At 40.7% G+C, this 20,786-nt stretch overlaps 1 protein-coding gene across 3 annotated transcripts in view; it reads right to left on the reverse strand.

The window, feature by feature from the left end:
• CHST9 (carbohydrate sulfotransferase 9) overlaps positions 1 to 16,295 on the reverse strand; it is a 191,861-nt gene extending 175,566 nt beyond the window's left edge. For 2 of the 3 annotated variants that reach the window (XM_074352192.1, XM_074352191.1), the window contains exon 1: positions 15,772 to 16,060. The gene's annotated coding sequence lies outside the window, so the exon portion shown is untranslated. Of the gene's footprint in view, positions 1 to 15,771; positions 16,061 to 16,166 lie in introns of those variants that run through there. The other variant, XM_045505911.2, reaches the window with a different exon arrangement.
• Positions 16,296 to 20,786: the final 4,491 nt, after the last annotated feature.

Consider the following 20,786-nt stretch of genomic DNA (forward strand, 5'->3'; position numbering starts at 1 on the left):
ACTTAATTAACATCCAATAATTAAAACTACTTCTAGGACAACAAATTCCTGGGACAAAGAATTTAGTCAAAAAGTTTGGCATTGCTCTACATTCAACAAATTGTCTTGATATATTTTCAAATTAGTATCTTACAGTGAGATAATAAAACATAGATTGTTTTATTATTACTATTGTTACTTGTTGTTAGCTAGATAAAATATCTATTCTAGGTTGTCACCTACGTATTACACTATTTCTAAATTCCCTCTCTGCTCATCACAGTAACAATGAAACCCTTGTAAAACTATTATATTTATAGGATATCCTGTTTCCTTATGCCAGATATGCTAGGCAGTTATTTATATTAATGATTAGCTAGACAGTCAATACCTATTTGGAAGATTGATTTTTCCCTTTCATTATATATTATCTAGACATCTAATATGTTGCTACTGTATAATGTTTCTTAGAGTAAGGATAATACTGCTTTCCAAAAGATAGTAAAATTCTAGAGCTAACATAAAACTCTATAAAACACTAGAAATATGTGTATATTCAAAAATGATTTGTTTCTTACAGACAGTAAAGTTTGTGAGCCAGGCACTCAAGGCTGGCTTCAAGCAACCTCATGCAAATATTTATTAAATGCTATTATGTGCTCCCTCTCTTTGCTCGTTTCACATTCTAGCCCATCTGTGCTTCGCCTGCAACCATTTAACAGAGAAACAACACGAAATAAAACAGCAAAGGTGCTAATCTACAAATCTTGGTTTCAAAAAGAAAAATAAATTAAGCCTGCAAAAATATCTACTGACAAAAATCATATTGTAAGCTCTTAAGGCATTTCCAAAGAATATACCACGAAACAGTGCTCAGGCGGAGGGCATACCTCAGCAGCAGAGCGCGTGCTTAGCATACAGGAGGTCCTGGGTTCAATTCCCAGCACCTCCATTAAAAATAAATAAATAAACCTAATTATCTCCCCCTCAATTAAAAAAAAAAAAAACAGTGCTCATAATAAAATATCAAAGTAACTGCCATAGGGTAGTTGTTGAAATAAGTGTCGTTTTTATTGGGAGGGCTAAAATGATGCTAACAAAGGAAAGACAGAATAATATATAACTCTGAAGATTAACATTCCACAAAAAAGGCAGGAAATACAACAAAACATATAAAAGAAAGGGTTCTGAGCCTGAAGGGTACCACAAGATTATGAATAACTAGTGATGCTTTTAATGCTATTATTATTAAACTAAACTAAACAAACAAAAAAATTCAAAAGGTCTGTAATTCATACCCTTAGAGAGTTAAGAGAAAAGATTGGTTCCAACAAACAGGATCCTTTATTTAATAAAAAGAAAGGAAATCAGAGCGCGCACGCGGACACACACACACACACACACACACACACAAGCTCTTGTAAATGAAAAACATAACCAGAGTGAAAATTCAACATATAGGTTAGAAGACACATTAAGGCAACTTCTAAGAAGGTAGAGCAAAAGAACAAAGGGATAGAAAATTGGACAAGAAATAAAAACGCCAGGAAATAGAATTTATCTAAGAGATTCAAAATCCAAGTAACAGAGGAGGTCCAGGCAGAGAGGACTGAGAAAAGGAAGGAGTTCAATACTGATATAATTTAAGAGAATTTCAGGAAAATGAAGGACATGAATTTCCAAATATAAAGGGATCGCTGAGTATTTAGCACAATGGGTATGAAATAAACGCACCAAGGGATATTGTATAGACATTTCAGAACACTAGGAAGAAAGAAAAGATTCCGTGTTTTGCCACAGAGAAACAAACAGGTCATATTCAGAGGATCAAGAATCAGAATTCATCAGACTTATCAACGGTAACAGTGGAAACTAGAATAAGGCCATGGAGCAAGGATGCCTTCACATTTCTCAAGGAAAATCATTCTCACTTAAAGTTCTATTAAGTGCTACCAAATTCTGCCGAAGTCTCAATCAAGGGTGTGGTAAAAAAAACCCCTACAGATCAGTATCTCTCATGAACATAGATGTAAAAATACTCAACAAAATATTAGCCAATCAAGCAATATATCAAAAAAATTATACTCCATAACAAGTGGATTCAGCCATGTATGCAAGGTTGATTTAATATTTAAAAAAATCAATTATTGTAACCCATCACATAAAAGAAGAAAAATCACAAGAGTTTATCAGTATATGCAGAAAAAGCATCTGACAAACTCCAAAACTCATTTATGATAAAAGATGCTCCACATCATATGTCATCAGGCAAATGCAGATTAAAACAACAACGAGGTACCACCACTCACCTATCAGAATGGCTAAAGTGGAGAACACCGACAACACCAAATGCTGACGAGGACACGGGGCAACAAGTATTCTCACTCACTGCTGGCAGGAACGCAAAATGGTACTATCACTTCAGAAGGCAGCTTGGCAAGTCTTACAAAAGTAATGTACCCGTACATACGATCCAGGAATCATGCTCCTTGGTATTTACCTAAAGGAGGTAAGGGTACCATGGGAGACAATGGAAGGAAAGCCATGACTGCTAACTCACAAGACAGATTTAGGGGTCTGACTGGTTCACCTTGAGGGCAAACGGAACCAGTGTGGTGAGAGAGGGTATTCGAGACCTTCGAGACCAGACCCACACTGGAGCTGTAGGCTGTCCACCACACCAGCTCCTGCCATCCCCGTAGCTGGCCCCCTTGAAAAATGAAAAGCAAATCAGAAAATGGCTTATGGACTAGAGACATAGGTACCTGGCAAGGAGGAAGGGGGTGGGGGGATAAGGATCTGGCAAGCAAAAATTCAGGAAGTATAGTGCACAGGAGCCTCCCCCTAGAATAAACTTGATAATGAAATCCAGCTAGCCACAAAATAAATTAGAATTAACTCAGAGAAGGGAACAGCCATGAAAGGATTGCTTCTGAGCACTGATTTCATTCAAATATGAAAATCTGAAATATGGCGTAATAATAAAAATGTAACCAAAACCATGAGGAAAGGGAATTGGAAGCATCCTTTATTTTATTTTTATTTGCTAACACGCAGTAAAATTGATGGGGGTGGGATGTACAGTTCCATGATGTGTTATAAACGTACAGGGTTCATAAAGAGAAGGCAGCTCTGCTACATTTTATTTTACAGCTAAAGTGCTTTTTCTAATCAGGTGAGTAGATGCCACAAAAGCAAACACCCAATTAATTGGGGATTCCAATATGCAGAGGCAGGAAGACTTCCCTGGTAATGATTAGGTGTTTATTTCTGGTAACTGTGATTTTCAGCGTGGTTTAGCTCACTACTCGTGACAGGTTACAGAGTTCCACTTTGCTATTTCTTCCGCGATAGCAGTGTTTGGAACATGTGCACAAACAGAACAACACCATTTTCCATCGTTTGTTGTTCTGCTCCTTTCTGATACTTCAGGTAAAATGACCTATTAAGCACCATGAATGAAAAATAGTCACATCCTTGGTCGAGAATTCTGCATTCTGTGTGCAGGGAATTCAATATGTTTATCATATCTACAATCATTCCCCAAGGCACAATCTTTCAACACGGATTTATTCTCAAAAGGTTCTATTTGTACAAAGTCTTATTATCATATGTGTATATTCAATAAACTTAGAGTACAGCTTCCAGCTAATAATTACCTACACAAATTGTTCGCATAGCTGTTCGCTTTCAAAGCCGAATTCTATATGGAAGTTCACTGTTTCTATTGCTATAAATTCAAACAACTTTTAACTCACATTGTTCATGGTCTTAGAACTTTTTTTAAAAAATGTGAAATAAAAATTCATAAACAGTTTAATGAGATCACAAAATTCAATTTCACCGAGTTCTCTTGGGTCTTAAAATTCTGTGCCCCTCACAGCAGTATGGGTATCCCCTGTCTTACGACTGACACGTTAAGCAGCTTGAGGGTGGGGGTGGGAGGTGAGGGACTACGGACATATGAACTAAAGCTATTATTATCTTTATTTGACGATAATCAAGACTTTTTAAGAACCAACTCTCTCCTCTAATAGTTTACTATTTTCTTCCCTATTAAAAACAATTCCAAGTTTCAACTGATTATTGTCTTAATAAGCTGAAGATGAAGTTTAATTTCCTATCACAGAGAAATTTAGCCTCAAGACAATATAAACTGGCAGTACCAGGAAACTGGTTCTTTCAGATTTTTCAGAAACTCAAACCTCTTCTGCTTAGTTATAATTTACAACAAGTTATGAACTCTCATATGAACTGTAAGGGGAAAGAGCTCTGCTAACATTCTTACCTTTGGTTTATTGTATCTTAAGATACAAGAAGATCTAGAAGTTCTTTTCTTAATCATATGTCAAGAAACATCACTTCACTCGTTCGGCTTGAGTGGAAGGTACATATTAAAGCAGCTCTAAATGTTATCAAAATATTACATCGTACACTTAAACGGCAGGAGGAACAAGTCTGGTTAAGCTGGTGGCTGCCAGATAATCTTCCTGTAAAGGTCCTCCCCTCTCTTTGTAATTAATGAGCATCTGTGAGTTGACATTTCGAGCTGGTGTGAATGTCCTGTCTCCAGCAACCATTCACCCAGTGGTGGGTCATCCTTTGATTGTTCTCATGACAGGAATAGCAAAAAGGTGACTTTATAATTCTAGCCTTTCTTTTAATCGTTGACCTGTACTCTTCAGTGAAACAGAGCTTTTCCTTCTACTCAGCCCCATCTGCACACTACACACACACTATGTGCTCGTGGATTCCTTCCACACTCAATGTGCTCTACCCCATAACACACATTAGTACTTCTTATGTTCAAATGATCCCAAATTGGGCCAGTAAGTGTCCCTTAAATCTGGCTCTTCTGTCCTTCTGATGTGCCCCCGCCAGCTTCTGAGCAATCCCTTGAGTTCTGACACAAAGTGTCCCCAGCTTAGCAGGTTCACTCCTAAACTAGTTCAAGCAAGAAGGCTTTAAATAAAATGGGTTAACTCAACTCAATTTTAATGCAGCAATTTGAATTCATGCACAAATAATTAGAACAGTGCCTAGAACACAGTCAGTGCCAGTCAGTGTGGAAGGTCTCTTCCTTAACTATATTAGCCACAGTGAATTCTTTAAAATGCAGACTAATTTATAACACAGATTTTTATGTCACTTTTTCAGTTTCATCTATTTATGCTTATTTTTTGCTCTCCTTCATTTCTTTTATCTCCATATGGAAATCCTATGGAGAGGGAATCTCCAAAGAGTTTTTTGTTTTCTCCAACATGGCACAATCTTAGATCACTGACTATCGCCAAAATACACAGACAGCACAGCATAAATCCCCATAAAGTAAAGCCTTTTAGAATTCCTGAAATTATCAAGGGATTTTACCTGTCAGAGGAAATAATGTAAAGAAATGTCCGGGCCTTTTTTTTTCCCCTTTGGTAAAAAAGTCAATAGACCAGCTTCATTTTTTAAGCAAACACAGCACTACTCAAGTCATCTCTGAATGAATCACTGATAAGGAGAAACTGATAGGGAGGAAAAAGATGAGTATGACAGTTGGAGAGATCACAAAGAAAGTAAAAAGTGGGGCCTCATAGCTTGCAAGTTATTTATTTGCTAATGTCAGAATGTGAGGGTGGACGGGAGTGTGAACCCGTGTGTAGTAATGTGCATGCGTGTGCACACGTGGGGTTAGAGAGAGGATGCCCGGTCAACATTTACCCAACAAATACTTACTACACTCTCACTCTCGGTGGGCACTGCAGTCTTTTCCAGGAGTATAAGGACTGAGAAGACTAGACAGGTCTCTTCCTTAATGATTAATTAAATATTTACACAAATAAATTTGAATTTGCAACCACTTCGATGCATATGGACACATGAGTATGGATACAAGCAGGCATATAAATACATATGTGTGTAGATGTATATTGCAAGAGGAATTGGCTCAGTCTTGGGGGAAGACATGGACCTTTAGAGGAGGTGACATTTGGGTTGGTGTTTGAGGTTTAACTGACACTTAACTAGGCAAGGTTTGGGTGCGTGTGTTTACAGGTGTGAGGATGGGAGAGCGCATGGAGAGTCAGAGCACCCAGCAGGAAGCCAGGCAGCTGAAGCAGACAGAAGGGTCGGGGTGGGTACCAAAAGAGATGAGACTGGAGGAGCCTGACCTTGCTGGGTTTCAAAAAATCAAGTGCACAGTTTGGGTGTTTACCTTAAAGCAATGGTAACCCATTTAAGTGGTATGAATAGTTGAAGGGGTGACAGTTACCATATTTGCATTTAAAAAAGGCTCCTCTGGCACCTTATTGGAGGATGGATTCAGGGTGGGGGGCAATGGCGGATGCCAGGAGACCAGCTATGAAGGCCCTGGAGTTCTCTACACAATGGATGTTGAAAGTTGAGACCTAAGGCAGGTGTGTAACATCCTTTGGAGGTAACAATCGATGACTGGGCGAAGGCTTTGATCTTGGGTGGATGGAGTGGATGGAGGGGGACCATCAAGGATAAAAATCCAGATTGAGAGCTGGGGAATCCTAGAGGTTGAGGTGAGATGGACAAAGATCGCAAGTTTGATTTTGACATGTTCCATCTGACATTTAAGATAGACAAGAAGGAATACCAAGTACAGAGCTGGCTCTACAAGTGGAGAATTTAGAGAGACTTTCTGAGCCATAATTATGTTTTATAGCATGCTCCAAATAAAACACGTGCCATAATTTCAAGGAATCTTATTAAACTGTACTTAGCATGTGTATGTTGGGAAAACTCAAGGTGAACCAAAGTTCTAAGGTACTAGATGAACAGCCTCTGCTACTTGAGAGTTGAATCATTTGCAAATTCATTTCTATTCTAAATGCTGTTATAATTCCCTGATCTGAAAAACCTGAAAATATGATATTGCTAGACTTTGTAGCAAGTGAGATATACCTATGGTTAGCAGGTGAGAGCTATCTATCTATCTATCTATCTATCTATATTGAAGTCACAAAAGTGATCACGTAAGTACAGAATTAATATTTAAATTATTTAACAATCTGCACAACTTGGGCTCCAGCCACAAATAACCAATAAGATTACACCAGTGTATCCAGTGGAAGCCCAGCCCTGTCACAATAACAGAACCTCATTCTCCAATGGTAAAAATTCCTAATTGAAAATAGAGTGCAAATATTAGAAGGCAGGCGTGTTGATAGTTACTACTTGTAGACCAATAATGTTACTAACACCTAGGGATTTTTTTAATACATTGAGAACATTGATTTTTTTTTTTTTTTGCAGGGGATGGGGAATACATTACCCTCATTCTAATCTACTGTTCAAGTGTGCTGTGAGAAAACCAAATTTACTGAGAGATATGTTTCAAAAAAATTGTGCCCACAATTTAATTTCAAAATTCCTTTTCAAAGGATACAAGAAACGTCATCATTTTATCTAAATCTTCACAGACTGATTTGCTTAACGTAACCTGTAACTTTGGGCCACAGCTCCACTCCCCTTGGGTGACAAAAAAAGACAACAGAAATGACCACAAAGCTAAGTGAGCTTTGAGCTTCTTGATTCAGAAACTAACGACGTAGAAGTACTACATTCTCCATTTGAACTGACAAAGTTGTCTTACTGGGTTTCCCACTTCCGCACGTCCAATAGAGGCTTCTGAAATGCCTTTTACTGCGTCAGCTGGGTGTGTTTTCCCTCTTCACAACCACATGCTTTCATGTTTCAGATTTCAGTTTAGGGGAGTAATGAAGTCCAATGGTAAAAGGAGGCAGTGTGATTGGAAAGTGTCATATCTATTTATTCAGACAAAGAAGGTTTTCTCTTGTGTGGCACTGTGAACAGTACAAAGAGGAAGGAGGGCATTCCTTTCACAATCTTCGCCTCTGTTCCGTGCAAGAGAAAAAAGCATCATAAGAAAAGCAGATATTCCAATAAAATTTCACTGCCTGTGTAGATCTTTGTGCTGCTCAAAGAAGCTCCTTACTTCCCTTATCACCTCCACAGCCCAACCCCCACGATTTCACCTCCTCTCCGTTCCCACTGCACCACGACACTCGTAGCAGAAACTGTAACAAAAGTAGACAAAATCAAGTTAGGGGTCAGCCTGAGGTTCAATGTTGGGCCATTCAATTGACCAAGAAGCTTCCAGTAAGAATGAACAATATAGGGCAAGACAATCACAGATCAAACTGTGTTCTGTACGATCACTGCACCCCCTTGGTAGGAAAAGCTACCTCTCCTGACTGCGTAGAACGTGCCTTTCTGCACAGAGAATCTTATGATTGTGTCAAAGCCATTGGTTACTTGCACGCACACAAACACACACAGACACAGTGTGACTTCCATCTTAATTGTTGAAGACTTTACATTAAAAAGCTTCTTTCCTTAAAGAGAATAAGAAAAAAGGAGGAAATACAATGTGACATAAGACATCATAGGTGGACCCACAGTGGGAAGGAATCTAAAGAAAAAAAATCTTCCTTGAAAATCTGATAAACTCAAGATGCTTGCTATATAGTTCATACTGAAATGGTATTTTATAATAACTCAATTCTCAAGAGCAGGTCTTATGGTCTAGTAGAAAGACCATTAGAAGGAAGAAAATTTGAGTTTCACTCTCAGTTCCCCCTTTGCTTCTTGGATCCTACACTCTCTCGTAAGTTGTGTATATGGGTAATCTTCAAATCCCCCTAATCTCTCTGTAAATACTAAATATTATGCAGAAAGAAGAGATGTGGGTGTGTTTTTTTTAGTGTGGCAGCAGTGCACAGACTAAATACATCGAGACAGACAACACAGTCTTTGTAACTCTACCCCTCCAACTCCTATCTGCCAGCACCGGACACATTTATTCCAAGTAACACAAAAAAATTCCAATACAACAGTTTATTTGCATTGGTAACAGATTTGGGCCTCTGCTATGAACATACTTCACTATGTTTTATGGTGCAACTTCCAACACTGGACCCAAGCAGTTCTTTGTGTGCATAAGAATATCTCAAGGGCATTAAAAATATAATCTCAGATAGTATTTCCTTTCCTGTTTTTTCAGTACCTGAAATCATGTGTGTAGGCATGTACGTGTATGTATATACCATGTGCATCTTTACATATACATGCACAGACTTACACATACGTGCATTTGTGTGAATGTACATAGTGTCTCTCTCCAGGTGCGAATGCCTTCCAGGCCTTCTGGAGATAGGCATTTACACAAGCTGAAGGCCTGGGAGAAGTAAAATATTAACCAGCTTGCATATTAGTTTGTCAACACTCATGGCCACCCATAAAAGATAGAGTCCTGAGAGAAGGACCAAAAGGAGTCAATTTTTATAAGGATGAGAGAGAGAGAAAGAGCACAATGTGAGCCTGAGTTTGATGGGAAGTGAAATTTGTAATCCTGGTCCACGGATGACAGATCCGTGGACGAGTGAGATGTCCTGCTTAAAAGAAGCAAGGATTGGGTAGGGGCATGAAAAACACCCTGCGCCATCATAAAAATCCTGTTTCTCCAGCCCTGGGGCTCTCATCAGGGCCAGACTGCCCCTGGAGCCTATTTGGGGAAGGACTGGGAAGGCTTAGGTTTGTCACAATTACTAAGGGAAGGGAATTCTGTTGGCCTTTCGTGGCTTTTTAATGAAGAATTTCCCCAGATATCCCACACAACATGCAGTGTTCCTCCGAACTAAACCCATAATGAACATCCACCTGCAGAATCCGGTATAGAATCCTAATGAAGCACTTCATAAGAATTTCCACCAAAAGCCCAGTGGTTTGCAACAAGGTTGCTGTGGTGAATGATTCAATCGTTTGTATAGTCTTCCTCCTAAATCTGGAATTCATAGACTACAAGATGAATAGAAAATAAGCTGAAGAAAAGGCAGCGTTGGCACTGAATCAATAATTTCCACTGCGGAAATACTTCATTTGTTATTACTGATGATAACAGTGTGTAGCTCGCAGAGGCCCTGCAAGTAGGGTTCACATTAGCAACAACAGGAAAATGCTGCATAAAGCAGTTTGGGGGTTTGGGTGGAAATATATTAATAGTATTTACTCTCTCGTTTGCAAAATATCATACTTTCACATTTTCTCCGCCCCGAGAGTCTGTAACTCGACTCGGCATGTTTTCTCCACGATTACCATCACGCCCTTCCTTCTGTCACCGTATACAAATGCCTGCTTGTAATTATCCTGATACAACTTTTAGGCCATTCTCCTTTCATTTTCCTATACTTCTTGGATAGAACATCTTCTGATGTTTTTAATCTGTCTTAAATCCCAATTTATTCATTACACACACAAGCAAGCTTCTGACTCCTTTGTTCCATGTTCCAGTGAAGTCACACCCCCCCCCAAACATCAGTACAGTGAAATGCACGTTTTACTACAAATGGCTTTTATTTTATTGCCCCTTTTCAGGACCAATATATGCAGTGATTAGATTGTTGATAAATCACATTTCAAGATACTAAGGGGGTGACACAAAATATTTGTTCTTAAAAAAGGGGACAGAGTGTAAGAGGGTTGAGAATGACAGTTTGGTCCACAGTGAATGATCGAAGACAGGACAATCACACGCCTTCTGCACGTATCTCTCTATCACGTCACATCATGACTGTCCTGTACGGCTGACATCATGATGGCCAGTGAGTTAACTCCCCCCATCCAGCCACCCAACTTAAAGGAGATGGACGAGAAGTCCAGAGATCAGGTTTCTAGTTTCTGCTCTGCCACTAACCACCAGTGTCACCTTTAGCAACTCAGGGGGACCACTGTGGGCCCCCATTTCCTTAACTATAAAATAAGAGCACTGAAATAAAGTACCTTTCAGGTCCTTTCCAGCTCCATAACAAAATGCATAATTTTGATTCTAAGACTGAGGGCACTGATCAGAAGAACCTGATTCCCTTAATAAATGTATATAAAATATATCCTGTGGGTCTCAGTTAAAGATTTCCCACCACAATATATATATTTTTAAAGTACTTGGTCTAGTCAAGGCTTTAAAAAATGCCATGCCTTATAAGAAACAAAAATGTTCCCTCAAGAAAGAAGTAACTCTACACATTATGGAGCGAGAACATTTATTATGGGAACACAGTCACCAATCTGAAGGGGACACCGACTTTTCTAGTACCATTCCGCTCACTGCTGTAAAAGCCACAGTTTTATGTTTTCTTTGAATTCTTGAAATAAAAATGATCTTATCTATCTGCTTTTCCAATCACACATTTTTGGCAGCTCTAAACTTCTTTGTAGGGGTTTTCTAAATTCTAACAGTCCACAGAAATAACAATTCAACAAAATCTATATACAACTGAACACCGACCACAGAAAAGGTGTTTAAGAGCAAGCACTTTGGTGTGAATCGACTTCAGGTCCGAGTAACTAGTTCATCCACAACCAATTCTGCCCTGGAGCTTCTGAAGAACACAATAGAAACCTGTTAAATTGGCAGCCTTGCTGAACTTCAACTATTTTATCTAACCAGGTCCCCAGTAATGATAGATACTTGACAGCTTCTTTTTGATAAAAGTTTGATTTGGGGAACAGGTGCAACGATCAAACGGACCAAACCCCTTATTCTGATGGAGGCTGGCTGTTTCTGCTTCTGGGACACACACATGTAAATAAGGCTCGGGAACATCACCTTAGCACATCCACACGGGTGTGCTTTAAGAGAACCTAACGCTTAAAAAAATCAGTTTTGTAAGATTTAAATAATAGTATATTCGTATTTGGTTTTCAGGAGCACCCCACTATCATTTATTAAAAACATATTAATCACCTCCGTGACAGACAAACTGGGACTGAATTTCTCCAATTTTGATTGAAGAATTTTTTTTCCCCAAGAACACAGCTAATCCTTAACACAAATTCATTAAGGAAGCATACAATCAAGTCTCGACCATCTCTCCGTGAGTAATATATAATTTACTGCAAAGTTGTCACACAGGTTTGCTCATTTCTGTCACCCAGCTCGTTTCTGGGCAGGCTGCCCACAAGCCCCATCTCCCCATAAATCGGTTTTGCTGTTTGTGACATGTAAGCGCATTTAAAAACTAACCTAAACAAAACAAAATAATTAGAAAGGCAACGTGCCCGCAACAACAACGAGAATCTTTTTCAGCTCAAACATGTAATACACTCCAAGACAAACACAAATGACTTTTTAAATAACCATGATTTTGGATTATCTTTGCCTCTCTTCCTCTCATTAACATGAATAATTCAGAGAGCTTATTCCACGCGATGAAATGGTCTCCCCTCAATAATTCATTTTTAGCACACGAAAAATAAGATGTCTAACGCATCCTTATGTTTTTTCCAAAGGTTTAAATTAGACATTTTTAAATGCAACTTTACTTTCACAGTGATCTATAGTTTGGGTTCCTTCCTTTCAATGCTATCCTGGCAGTAAGCAGGGAGACTTCTGAGTTCAGGGCAAGGAGAGAAGAGAGCGGTGGAGCAGGTAAGAAGGCAGAAGCCCCATCTGCCTTTGGTTCTCGATATTCTTCAAGTACAATCAATTATTCGCACAGTGTGACCAAGACGGCCGATGGCTTTTTCCTTAAATACATGAAAATGCTTTGGGACATTACACCCCGATTTGAGTTAAAAGAACTTCCTAACGTTCTGGCCACACTAACCGAACACTGTTTTTATTATGCAACTTAACTTTGAGTGATAAAAATATCCTGACATTGAAGTTCCAGCTCTAGCAAACGTCCCTAAAAGGGAAAGCACTTCTGGGTGGGAATGGGAGGGGGGGACTCAAAACCTCAAATCTTGCTTTAATGATGACATGAACAAAATGATGAGGGTGGGTCTATCTCCTAATTATACACAAACTCATCCAGGTTCCAAAACACAGGTATCATGAGCACTATGGAGATGGACGTTTTATTCACATCCTCTATAACACCCTACAGCAGCACACCCAGTATTTGTGTGCGAAGCAATGCGTAGGTCTAAGGTCTACTGAATTTGGGGGGTCAAATATTAAGCTGGCCTCCCATTTGTAAATTCTTCCCGGGAGGATGTTGCATTCTTCTGGAGACCACACTCGTTTTGGGGGCTGTTTAATGCACTGCTTCAGAGCAGCAAATGCTACCCTTGCGACCAGGAAGAACGGGAAAGAATGCCATCAGGAGGAGCCTGCAGCTGCACTAATTCTCAGCTTCTCTCTGGTGATAAAAAGGTGGGGAGAAAAAAGCAATCAGATTTCACCAGAGTATACACCAGCCTTGGCCAAAGGCTTGAAAACTTTTTTGATCTCTCCTTTTCATTGGAAATGAAAGGAGAGGCGCTTACAGTGTAAAAAGCCAAACACAACAGTTGCTGAACTTGGGTCAAGATCAGACACCACTACCCGCTTTGGGGATATTCATGGAGATGCACAAAACGAGGATGTATGTTTTGATACCTGTGAAAATAAAACATTGCGCTTTAAGTGAGTGGGAGAGAACAGATGGTTGGTAATGATTTAAAACATTTATGTTTTGGACTGTCACCAAGCCTCTGTATTAAAAAATATGGTGTCTTAGTCAGTACATACCAACAACTATCTGCAAGGCTCATTTTCCGGAGGATGCTACTGTAATACAGGAGATAAAAAAACAAATGAGGCCAGAGGAGAAGTCGTCCCTTTTTCTCAAGGCATTCAGTGCGTGCTATTTCTTTCTGACTATATTTCATCAAAATGATCTCTGTGTGACGAGAGGGTTTTAATTTTTCCTCAATAATGAGTCAACTACAAGTGCCCAGCTATCATATCCCTTTTGAATGCATGGGGTAGAACTGTCATTTTGTCCCGTATATCTGATTCACATTAACTGAAGCCCTTAAAAACCCTCTGAGCAATAATAAAGTCTGGTTGACCAGGGTACCTTGCTTATGAAAAACAGTAACATTCTCCTTATTCTCAATTTGGTAGACAGGCATATGGTGTCATGATTACATACTGGAACTAGCAGGTGCCAGGCCACCGAATTAGTAAGACAGGTAAATATTAACTATTGTCACACTGCATTTTGGGGTGTGTGTGTGTGTGTGTGTGTGTGTGTGTGTGTGTAGTGTGTCAGTCTAAAAGGAGCCCAGGTCCTTTAAAAATGGAATAGTGACAAATACAGATAAAATTGTATATAGAGAGTTTAAGGCAATGTCTGGGTTTAAATCGAAGAAAAAGAAAGACTGGTTAATAACACTCTTAATTACTACAAAAACTGCTAAAGGAGAGTCTTATTAAACATCCACAGTGTTTTGATTTGGTCGTGATAACTTAATGGAGAAGAAGTTACACAGACACCCACTCTGTATTATTTACTTCCTGTCTCTTTGAAAACCCTGGGATCTATTCAAGGACAGGTTTGCTGGTGGGAGGGAGCTGGGGGTGGACCTGCAGGGAGAGGGGGAGGGCCAACGGCCGCTCTAGCTTCACTCCTGTGAACTTAGTTGGAAATAACTCCTGACAGCCATCAAACATACACCTTTCAGCCTTCTAACAGAAACATGCTGTGAGGCAGGATGTGCAAACAGGGCATAAGAGGGAGAGGGAACAGTGTGAAAGCAGCAGCAGCGGCGACAAAGTAACCACGCAGTGCCTGCTTGCCCCAACCCCGCTCCAGCCACCTGCCCAGAGCACCCCCAACCCCACTGCCGGGACTGCCACTGAGCCCGGGCTTCCAGTCTCCTCACTCCCCTCCCACACTGCCCGCAGCCTTAGCAAGAGCCTTTGCAAGGTCTCGGAGTTTGGGACCCACGCAAAAAGGGGCACCACAGCAAAGATGCTCATCTTCCTGACAAACACGCTGGAGGACCGGATAAACTGGCATGAGAAACTCAAGACTGTTCCTTCTGGTGTCCGTTTTCCAACCTCGGCTTGCCCCGACTAGGGGCTGCTAACTAAAAACTGGCACTTGCCATCTGCCTCTACAAGGACTGGATCGCACTGGCACTTGCCATCTATCTGTTTGGATTAAATCACGAGCCGCTGCAGCCTCTGACCTCCAACACGACCTGAAGAAAGGAGCTCAGGATGAAGACCAGGAATGAGAAGCTCTGTGCTCACAGAAGACTGGCTAAACAGGCCTCCAGATAGTTAAGATATTTTCAGGAGAAGATTTTAAGACCCCAATTCTTGCATCTCTTCATATCTAGAAAAGCACTAAAATAATTAAGGGAGAAATCTGCTCTTCATGACGAGCAGGAAGCCTCCACCAAACATGTCCCTAACTGCACGCCCCCCGCCCCCCCCATAAATCATATATAATACTGTTTCCCCCTGCCTCTTTGGGACAGTTTCTCAGAGCTTTCTGGGATGCTGTCTACCGGGTTATAGTACTCATTTTGCCCCAAATAAAACTTAACCCACAACTTTCACGTTGTGTGATTTTATTTCAGTCGACAGGGCTGGCACCAGAGTCCCGGATTCCGAGTCCACCGCGGGGGCGCAGCAGTCCAGCACAGGTAGCTCACAAGTTCAGGCCTCCTCCTCCTCCCCCGCCCGCCTCGTACCCCCTCCATCTCCCGGACCCCCTCCCCTCCCCACTTCAGCGCAGTCAATAAAGTGAACAGGAGTGGGTTCAAATATGGAGGGGCGGTGGGGGTTAGATTAGGGGTGGAATGAAAACGATGTCCCCCTCAGTCACCAGGGGTGAAGTACCCGGAAAGGTGAGGATGCACGTCCCCGCCCACCCAGACCCCTCGGCTACCCAGGGTGCAAGCAGCACCCCAAAATCTCGGCCTCTCCAACCCCGGACACCCTGCCCCCCAATCTCCGACACACGGACCCAGGGCGTTTACCTCGGAGCGGAGCGGCGCGGGGAGCGGAGGGCGGCAGGCGCCGGCAGGTACCGCTTTTGCGGGCGCGGGAGCTTCGGCGGGAAAGTTCCCCGAGCTGCGGGGCAAACTCTCGGGGACTCCGCCACGCCGCAGGCCGCGGGGTGGGCAGGAGCGCCGGGCGCGGGAGCGGGGGCGGCGCGGAGCCGGACGCTCGCCCTCGCGCGTCGGCCCGGCTGGGGCTGCGGCGCCGATTGGGCTCCGGGCCGCTCAGGCTCCCGCTCCCGCCGCCGCCGCCGCCGCTGCCGCTGCGCCCCCGCCCCGCGCCCCGGCGCCCCCGGCTCCGCCCCCCCGCTCCGCCCCCTGCGCGCCCCCTCCCATCTCCCCTCCGTCGCGCTCTCTGCCTCTGACTTTCTGACCTTCTGTTTGCTGGCCGCTCGCCCTCGCTCCCAGTCCTAGGGCTCTCGTGCCACCCATTCCTGGTCCAGAGAGTGATGATCTCCGACGTTTCCTGAGTCACCTCCTTCTGTTCTTCACCTCTGCCCTGTCTCAGATTCCTTCCCAAGTGTTCTAGAAACACCTGAAGGGCAAATCTATAGGTTAGTAGGCTGTGGCAAGCATTGACGGCAAAGTCTTAGAATTTCTTTTGCATTACAGACAGATTGATCAGTCTATCTATTATACACATATATAATTATAAAGGTAGATCTATAGGTCAGTAAAGGATTCAGTAAGGATATATCTGCCATAGGCAAGTTCGGTAACAGGTTTATGTAAGGCAGGGGCTTCCTAAGACCGAGCAAAGTGACCCTGTACAGTATCCAAGACCCTGTAGGTCCCTCAGGCCAGGCATTTCAAAATCGTTCAAGCCGAATTCAGCAGACCAAGATTACGATAGATTTTTTTTATCATTAAAGGAAACTTTATTGAGATTTAAAAATTAGTTCCAAATATTATGCTAGCAACAATTTGACCAAACTAGGGCAAATAAAATTAACATAACCCTTGATTGCTTACTTCGCATTCAGGTAGTCTGTAGGAATGAACAAAGAAAACCTAAATTTTTAAAAACGTAGGAAGTGGTTAAACCTACCTCAGTGCTACATTAGAATTTTTTTTCCAACGGAGACGTTATCAACATTCTACATTTTCAGTAGGTCTTATTCTTACTAGTAGGTTAGAAGTAATACATCTAGTGGTAGTGAACTTGGCTTCAGAGAAGAAATACTATTATAAGACTTGCTTGCCTGACTCTGATTTCTTTTAAACACAACCTGGTTTATTTTGTTAAAAGAGCTTTAATTTGTATGTCTGCTGGTTTGTTAATTAACACTTAACTCAGATACTGTCTGTCTGCCCTGCATTGAAGTCCTTATTCACCACGAGAATGAAACTCTTTTTCTGCATTTGGACTTCTAAAGAAACAAGGGAGTGTCCCTGAGCTGTATTTAACTGGAAATTGATGAGTGCTTCTTGAATGAATTAACCATTTTAACTTAGTCATTTTGGGTTTGGTCCCATGGGTGTCATTCTGTGTTCTAGGAACTCTTGGAGCTGTGACTGTTTCACCAGAGCAGTGAAGAACTCCCAGCCGGGCTCAGGAGACCTGGACTCCACTCCATTGCTGCTTCAAGACATGCAACTTTTGTAGCCAATGCCTTCTGATTTGTAAAATAGAGGAATCAAGCAAGAATATCATTATAACTGTCTTGTTTCTAAATTCTGAAAGTTTTTAGAGCTCATGGGGGAAACTGGGCATGGTCAGGTCAATTCTGATGGAAACGGCGCTAGGCATTGCCCATCCATTGTGGGATTTTCCCGCATCTATTTCATTCACCTATTATAGCAAATGAAACCCTTCAAACTGTGAACTGTTCTATTCCTAAATCTCTACCTGAAGTCATTAAAAAATATTTTAATGACTGAGGAAATTGAACTTTGTGACTTTCCAACATTGATGAATAAAGGATCAAAGAATCACCTAAAAACCATACCAAACATCGGTATAAGATGCATCTGCTCATGGCATTTGGTTATATGGTTATGGCCTGGCATGAGAGCCCTATAGTTAAGCCCAAATAGCACCTTCTTAGATTTTGTAGTTAAACTAGTTTAATTTTTACATTGTGCATTATTTCTAAACATTGGCTCCCAGCATGTTTCTAAACTCTCCAGTTTATTACTTTTGTTTAGTTCTTCAAATTTCTTAAAATGTTTAACTATTGATCGATCCTGGGCAAGTATGAAGCTTATGGATCATTGATCCTTTCATGTGTAGGTTGGTAACAATTATACTCATAAAAGAAATTTCTGAGGGGGAGGGGATAGCTCAGTGGTAGAGTGTGTGCTTAGCATGCATGAGGTTCAGGGTTCAATCCCTAGTACCTCCATTAAAATATATAAACCTAATTACCTCCCCCCCAAAATAAAAATTAAAAATCATTAAAAATAAATTTTAAAAAGTGAAACTTTTAAAAAGATCTACTTTAAAAAAAGAAATTTTTACATCAAATCTCAAGGTATGTTTGTTGGCCAGAGTGCCTTGGTGGAAAGAGGCCTTAATCATTTCCAGCTGAAACACACTCTGGGCAGATGTCACTGGACTAAGTACAAGAAATGCAAACTTCACTTTGAAAGTAGTGTAATTAATAATATAAAGAATGAGCTGTATGTAAGGAGAACGAGGTAGAGGAAAGGAGTAGAGAAGGCTATTTTCCTGGTGTCTCAATGTAGGAAAAAAAAGCTGCTTTAAGGTATGAGCACAGCACCATAATGCAATAGTTCTTGCTGATTTTGAGTTTGTGCTTTTCATTAACCATGCAGTTTCCAATGATGATGTGGCTTGATGAATAGACAGAATAACAATTCAACAGAAATGTATTAAGCACAATGTACAAGGCTATATGGGGGCTGCAGATACCTCTAAACCATCATAATTTATGGCTTCAACTGTTTTGTGGAGAGAAAGGAGAGATAGATTTACCTGGAAAAAAATATTTTGACATGAGCCAATGGAGGTTAGGCCAGTAGCTAGAGTAATTTCCCTTCGAGTTTTCTTGCTCTTATCCTCCAGAGCAGGAGTAAAACAAGAAACTAATCAAAGAACATCGTTTATGTTGATTCCCAAGCGAGAGAACACAAGCAGCCCCACTGAACCAGAGGGGAGAATGGCGGAACTCCGGTTTTAGATGACAGAAGACACCATATCCAGCTTTTTCTGGTTGGGGTGGGGGAAGATAAAAATAAACAATTCTTAAGGAAAAAGAGGTCTAAAAGGTGTTTAAAACCTTAAGCTAGTGAGATGAGACGGAAAGAATCTTGGAGACCTGGATGTGGTTCCCGGAAGCTGGGCAAGGCTTTCTGTCCCTGGGCTCAGTTCTATCACCTGGAGTGCACGAGGTCATGGAACTGGATGGGCCCTAATGGACCCTCCACCTTCGCAACTTCCCTGAGGTCTGATCCTGATCACTGACTTTGATCAAGCTATTCAAACTTCACCCATCGATGGAGCTGCGTAACGACAGCCAAAGGGAATTCTAATCAGAAAATAAAAGCCTGGAGTAGGCTTTTTCTTCAATAGCAGAAATCCACAGCAAAGGTGAGAGCACACTAGAGTAGTGTGGTACTGATTATCCAACGTTCGTCTACAGGTTGCAGGGTGTGTCATTGCACAAAGTAGAACTTCCTCTCTGAAATTTCAGAAGAAAACATCGTATAGTTCTAATATCAGAAATAAACAGGACAAAGCATTAAAACTTTACAGACTAGGAGGAGTCTGGAAGCACAATAACTTATTTACTTTCAGCACCATATAGCAAAGTTTGCAATTTGAGGTTGACCACAATTATTGAATGATAGGGAAATAAAAAAGACTTGGCTTTTGTGAACTCTGTCTTTAACACTGTTTTTTTAGGGAAGAAATTATTTTCTTAAAAAAATTAAGAAAAATATCAAGAACCAGATTATATACAGCTAAAGCACAAATTAAGTATCCAGAAGAATATTGGGGGGGAAAAAAGGGGGAAATGCATGCCCGGACAAAGCATAGGATTAATGGTAAATGAGGAAGAACTATGACTCCTAAAAAATTAAAAATTTTAAAATAGATAAAAGGATAACATTGGTCAGACAGAAAAACTAAAAGATAATTATAAACAAATAAAAATGAAACAAGATGTGATGCCTTTATTATGATGTCTCTGCTGCCCAAGTAAAGCGATGATTCAAGGTCAAATAAATTAGAATGGTCAGCACCTAATAGTCTTGGTAAATGGAACAGGTCAATAAATATATATTGATTGGGTGATTGAATAAGAACGGCTGGCAGTTATTTTAGGAAAATCAAAGTCACTAGGGAACTTATGTCTGTAATTTTTATAACTAAGCAAGTATGAATTTCCTTTAAAAAAAAAATAAGAAACAAAACCTTTCCAAATAGTCACTTTTAACTCCTAAGCAATGAAATTTCATAAAAATTTTCTACGATAGTGTTTACATGTAGAAAAACCTAAATTGGAAACATGTAACATGTGGAAATATAACTGTGCCTCTGTAGAAAGAAATTACATTTTTTACAGCTTTGATGGTTTGGGGTAGGTGATTGGAATAGGCAAAATTCTATGTGACCAGTTTACTGGGAAGATGCAATACTTTCCTCTAAATCAATATTTGGACACATACATTTTCATTTCCTGAAGTGGGTTCAGTTTTTGATATAACCGGTTAAGATATGAAGTGATGACTTCAAGACTCTAAGTCAAAATAAAAAAATCATTTGCAGCAGCCTGAATTGATGTGAGGCTGTAAGTTTCAACTGTGTCTAGGAATGGGTTAGTGATGGAGCCTTCCTTGACAAAATATTTTGCTAATTAATTCACCAAGCATGGCTAGTCTGGTCAGTGTGGGTACTCTGGGTAGGTGCCTTGGATAGAAAAACTAAAAAGATACAGTCCCTTTTATTAAGATGATAACTAATGAATTCAAGTCATATATCATTAAATTTAGAAGTGCTAAGCCTATAGGGAAAAAAAAAGAGAAGG

The sequence above is a fragment of the Camelus bactrianus genome, chromosome 24 (assembly GCF_048773025.1).
Source record: "Camelus bactrianus isolate YW-2024 breed Bactrian camel chromosome 24, ASM4877302v1, whole genome shotgun sequence".
In the NCBI taxonomy this organism is placed as follows: Eukaryota; Metazoa; Chordata; class Mammalia; order Artiodactyla; family Camelidae; genus Camelus; species Camelus bactrianus.